This window comes from Kryptolebias marmoratus, linkage group LG4, assembly GCF_001649575.2.
Source record: "Kryptolebias marmoratus isolate JLee-2015 linkage group LG4, ASM164957v2, whole genome shotgun sequence".
Taxonomy (NCBI): Eukaryota; Metazoa; Chordata; class Actinopteri; order Cyprinodontiformes; family Rivulidae; genus Kryptolebias; species Kryptolebias marmoratus.
The window spans coordinates 20,174,932-20,180,931 of NC_051433.1; the positions used below are offsets into that span (position 1 = coordinate 20,174,932).

The following is a 6,000-nucleotide window of genomic DNA, read 5'->3' on the forward strand; positions in this document are numbered from 1 at the left end:
GAAGGAAACGTGGAGGAGAACCACATGTGCACAGGGAGAACATGCAAACTCCACACTGAAAGGCCTGGAGGTGATCCTGCTACCTTCTGTGAGGTGACAGGTCGATGTAAATTATTAAATAGGTAAATATTCTGCCGGGTAGATAAGTTGGAAAATGCGTTCAGGACGTTTATCCTGAAATCATATACGACATCTGCATTGTAAAATGAAGGAAGTAAATAAATCTGCCCAGTTCATATGTTGGAAAAGGCTTTCAGGACGTTTACCCTTTTTTTTAATGTTAACAAGTTTGTAGCATTGTTAGCATGCTACAAAACAGCACACTAGAAAACTAAGTTGAGTCCAAGCCAAAAACAATCAGCGATGGTCAATCACTGAACAAAGCATTCCCTAATTAGAACGGGTAAAAATTAGTGCAAAAATTGTTTTCTCTTGTGTTCATAATTTTCAGTAAAATTCTGTGTTTTAAAATTATTTATCTCAAGTTGTTTTGTTTTCATTTGAAAATGATGCCGGCCAGATGGAGATAATCCAATGGCCCACTTCTGGCCCTCGGGCCATAATTTGCCCATGTGCGAACAAAAGTCTAGTTCATTCATTTTCCCACCAAGTGTTTTGTCGCTCAAGTCAAGGAGTTTCTAGCTGGAAAACAACATGTTTGCTACCAGGGTAGACGATGAAGTTCATAACACAAGATCCGTTCTCCCCTGAAACACAACGGGGTCAGAACTAAGCGTGCTCGTTAGTGATTGGTTTACAGCATACTGAAAGTGAATAATTTGATTTAAACACAGCTTAGTGTGTGATGAGATGCTGTTGGGCTGGTTTTTTTAAGCAAACTGCAAAGGTAAAAGAAGCCAACGTGTTGTTTCAGTAGCATGTTGCTCTTTAATTGCTGTACTTTAAGGAAAACTTACTTTATACTAAGAAAAAAAATGTTGTTACAAATGTTTTGTTTTCTTTTAGAAACTATATTAGTTAATATCACCCTGTGAGGAAGGCTAAGTGTGTTATTATCACATGTTTTTGTACGTTTTGGGGTAATTATTTGAAACAAATATGGAAAAAACAAAAAAATGTTAAAAAGTCAATGGCTAGTTATACACTTTAATATATTTAATCATTTTCACGAGCCAGTTTCAATACATAATGGAGGCTAACTTCACAAAACAAATGACTGACTAAACTATGACACAGATAGTCTTTATTAGCAGCACATTGGGGACGCCGTGTCTCACATTTGCTTCGTGTCCAGAGTCCTTAAATTAAGTTAGCCGGCAAGTTCTCATGTGATAATGGTGCCTCAATAATTATGTGCCTGGAGAGGCTTTAAAAAAAAAATGGTTTTACAGAAAAACTCTGAGTTTTACTGAGAAAATCCAGAGAAAGGGTGGTTAATTATTTTTTTCCCTTATAAAACCTTGCTAGAAAGTCTCTCTGCACATACAGTGCTGATAAAGTCAATGTTTAATCTTATGAAAAAAAAAAATCTCTGAGATAAAAGAAATCCGGGGCAGAGGTTGAAGGAAGAACTTTGTAATGTCGGCACAATTAAGTCAACAGGATCCTGACCTTTGGCTTGTAAAACCAAACACAACTTGGCTGTGTTGTAGGATATCAGGCATTTTAGTATGGCACAACAACATCTTTGTCCCGCCGCTGAAGGTGATAATGTTTTTGCCCGTGCTTGTGTCTATCTCGTGAACCCGTGGATGGAAACTTTCAGAAGGTAACCATTGGGTTGACATCTACACCTCGTAAACTTTTCGAGTCAACCCAATTCATCTATAGATGAGACACTAAGCTAAAACTTGGTGTGGTAGTAGCTGAGAATCATTCCCAACACATACTCTGAGCGCTACACATTATGCAACATCTTTGCTCAAAACTCTGTTTGTCTATTAGCATGAAACAAACAGTATCTCATGAACCACTGGCCAGGTTTTTATGTAAAACTCTCAGTACTGGATGAACGTCTACAACTCTTTAAATTCTGGAGTCGACTTGATTCAAGAACGCCACCATAGCTAATTAACCTTAGCCAACACAAAAACATATCTGGCAATATCACATGAGATCGCACATAACCTACGATTTGACCAGAATGACTGTAATTCCCTTCAATCTCATCATAAAATGATCTTAGTCTAAAACTCTGGTTTGAAAGGTGGCGGGTGATATGCATTCCTTCAAGGAAGCACTCCGTACCTGAAGCACATTTTAGCACTATAAGGTGTAAAATACAGCAGTTTTAACTGGCATCGGAAGAAAAGAGGAAGATCCTTTACAAAAATACACCACACAGCTTTTTCCATAATTAAAATGAACTCCAAAAAATTTTTAATTAATCTTAGCTACATTCAGTGTCTGTGGACTGTTTCCCCACGGAAATGTCTGACCACAAGCTGTGAAACCTAATACTTGTGTTTCCCAGCCTCCGGGGCGGAGGAGAGTTGTCTTAGAGGGGTTGTTCGGCTCACGAAGCTTGAGTTTCATTACTGAACCCTATCTTTTTTTTTTCCCCTCACGGCAGCTCCTGACAAGTTAAACAACAAAGACTTGGAGTCTCCCAATCCAGCTCGAGCAATGTGCTGTGCCTGTCAAACCCAAACTACAATGAGATGCTGCTGTTTCGCTCTCAGGCAGTGTTCTCTGCAGGAATGTGGCTCACATGTTTGCGATATCGATGGCTCGCAGGCTCTGGCTTGGAAAACATAATCATTGTGGAGCAGAGTGAGAAGAAAGCTGCCACTGATTAGTAAAAAAAAAAAAAAGGCTGCCTAAAAAGAAAGTTTTTCTTTTTGGGAGGATTAAAGAACAAACTGTTGTGCTGCTTTTGTGTAACAAGCTGTACCACCGGCAAGAACCTGTTTTTTTTCTGCTCTGGGACTTCATTGCTTCTCCATTTGACAGGAAGCTTTCCATAAATATATTTTTGATGTTTTACCTTCTGCTGCTCTGTCTTTCCCTGCTCTGAGGTCTTCTCTGCACTTTGGCCAATGCCAGTGATGAAGGGGTTGTTCCTCGTGCTCTCACAGGGTTGAGGAATGTAACAGGAGGACGGAGCCGAAGGGCGCCCCTTACTATTGTTGTGGGAAGTGAAGCAGGCATGGCACTGACACGGTCATCTTCCCTGACCACACAGTTTCCACTTCTTTGTGACAGAGGGCAGTTTCCATCTGTTTGGTAAGGTGAGTACAAAGACATCTTTACTCCAGCTAATTTAAAATGAGTTCAGCTGCTAGTTTTATGTGCGCTGAGGAGAAAACTTATCATTTTTCTGCAAGGTTGAGGCCTTGAAATGGAGAAACTCAGCTCATAATATCACAGTGCAAGCAAACATTCTACATTTTAAGCTTGTCTGTTCTGTTGTAAACTTTATAATGACAGTTTTGTCATTATAAAGCTAATGTTTATAATTTTAATATAATCGGTTAATATTATCCTCTGCCACTGAAAGGCAAAAGTGGACCATAATGTTTTTACATGTGTGTGTGTGTTTGTGTGTCTGCCTGTTACCAAAATCTCATGAACCATGGGATAATTATTGATGAAATTTTCAGGAAGTAGTCACTGGAGTTGCATCTAAAACCGATTAACTTTTAGGATCAGTCCAATTCAGCTGACATTAGCCAACACAAAATGGCTACAACTCAGTCAGTTCGACAGATATTGAGCTAAAGGTTGATGAGAAGCAGCCGTAGTTTAGTCAGCTACAACACATACTCAGAGCGTGACCTGAGCGATATCTCGTGAAATTCTGCTTTTTGTTAATATACGGGAGTTTTATGGCAGTTCAACAAACCCTCTCAGTTCCCGTCATGGATTTTCTTAAATAAAACAACATAAAAAAACCCTTAAATGCTCATAAAGCAGTGATAAAAATTTAAATGTTCCACTCTGAATACTATCAGGGGTCCAACTAGACCAAATATTGTGTTTTATCTGTATCGTCTTCCTTTTTGCATTATGGGACAGCAGCACTAAAGAAAATTTTGCTTTGTGAAGCTAAAAAGTTGGTTAATTATTCTCTAGTCTAGATTCTTTCACCATGTTTAGCTCTACTGCTTATTTTTACGATTTGCTAAAAAAAAGTTAGACCTTTTGTCTCAAAAAATAAAGAGGATTAATTCAAACTTCCATCAACTTAACAAAATGAAATTTATTTGTTCCTGGAATATTTAAAAATCCTGTATTATATATTAAACATTTAAGTTCACACAAAGCAATACAACTTCCTACTATTTCATGGATTTGGACAAAACTCAATTAATCTATAAAGTTGATCCATAAAACTTAACGATTCAATTATTTTATTTATATTTCATTTAAATCAACAGCACTAATGTTCTCTGTGAGGACAATTACAGTATGTACAGTTCATACAGGTAATTGTTTCCATTAAGCCTTTATTATTTTATTTTATTTTTTGTTTGAGTAAGCATGTTATTATAGCAGGACAGACAGCCTTGTTTTTTTTCAGCACCAAAATGCTGAAGTGATTTTTCCTCTTGTCTGCAGTGCAGCTGACCTGACTGTAAGGATGACATAATAAAAAAAGGGATGAACTCCTCAGAGTTAATGATTTCTCAGTGTTATCACTGTTAGACGTAGGTAATGTGTGGGCTGCCGTGCCTCCTTTTACTCTGGTTACAGTCTGTACGCAGGTAAATATGCTCATGTGGATTATTTTTTTTACTGATTTATACCTATTTTATGTGACAAATGGTACTAAAAGAACTCTTAAAAACAAATATGTTTTATTATTGATGTTGATGTCATACCTTGAAGTCTGTTAGTAAGGCAACGATCATTTTCCTCAAAAGTTAACTTTTAACAGAGGCGTGACTGTTTTGTAAAAGGAGCTCTAGTGTTACTCCACTGTTGTTTTATTATGCACATGGAAATGTGTGCAGTATTTTATGCTTAGTTAGTGAAGAAGCTATGGTAAAAACATATAAGAACATTGTTTTGGCTTTGCATTAGGTCATGTAATATGTCAGAGAATGCAGTGTAAAGACAACATTTAGGTGACTAATTAAATACATGCATGGATTTTGTTGGTTGTCTAAACAGACAGAGTGGTAGTCTGCAGATCATACTGGTGAGGAAATAGTAATATGAAAAACATTGAGATGTGTTCCTATATTTTTAAGTGAAATATTGCAGTCAGCACTAAAACAATGCTGTAATTTGTTGCTGTCATGTAATATTTTTCAAATGGAAAATTGCCACCATTACATTTGTTGAATCATAATGATAAAATTCTAGTGTTTTTTTGCTTTACACATTTTTCTATTCAAACTCTCGTACAACCAGATAAAGGCTGCCGGAGAACAACTTGGATTTAATTCCTGCCTTGTGTTTTCTCTTGTGCTTGGTGATTTGTCTGCGAGTGCTTTCAGTTCCGTTTCTGTGTTTGCTGTTTTAGTTGAATCGACTTTTTGTTGCTACGTAAAGTTTTCTGTTCACAGTTTCATTTCTAAGTCTTGACAATGCCTGAACAGGGCTGTGTACATGCAAAAAATACAAAACTACAACTGCAGTTGTGCTTTCCAGTTTAGAAAGGGTGTTTTGATTCATAGTTAGCTTTTTAAAGTAGGGTTCTGTGGAAAAGGTAACAATAATATCTTACCTGCTGTAGATAGCTCTTTGACTGTCTTTAATTAGGCCATCCTAAAACAACTCCACTCTCTAAAACTTAATGTTTATTAATGCAAATGCTATTTAAAACATTTACATTGCTGACAATTTTGCATTATAGGTATTTACACATAAATCTATGGTAGTTTGCAAGCACAAACACCAGCAGCAGCAGCTAGCCGTAGCACTTCTGGTGCTGCTTGAGGTACAGGTGCTGGTCATAAAATTAGAATATCATGAAAAAGTAGATTGATTTTAGTAATTCCATTTAAAAAGTGAAACTTGTATATTATATTCATACATTACATACAAACTCATATATTTCAAATGTTTATTTCGTTTAATTTTGATGATTAC

The 6,000-nt window shown here is 36.8% G+C and overlaps 1 protein-coding gene across 6 annotated transcripts in view; it reads left to right on the top strand.

The window, feature by feature from the left end:
• The first annotated feature begins 3,072 nt into the window (after positions 1 to 3,072).
• slc2a9l2 (solute carrier family 2 member 9, like 2) overlaps positions 3,073 to 6,000 on the top strand; it is a 130,657-nt gene continuing 127,729 nt past the window's right edge. For 4 of the 6 annotated variants that reach the window (XM_037975176.1, XM_037975178.1, XM_037975180.1 and 1 more), the window contains exon 1: positions 3,073 to 3,191. The gene's annotated coding sequence lies outside the window, so the exon portion shown is untranslated. Of the gene's footprint in view, positions 3,192 to 4,564; positions 4,668 to 6,000 lie in introns of those variants that run through there. The other 2 variants (XM_037975177.1, XM_037975179.1) reach the window with 1 other exon arrangement.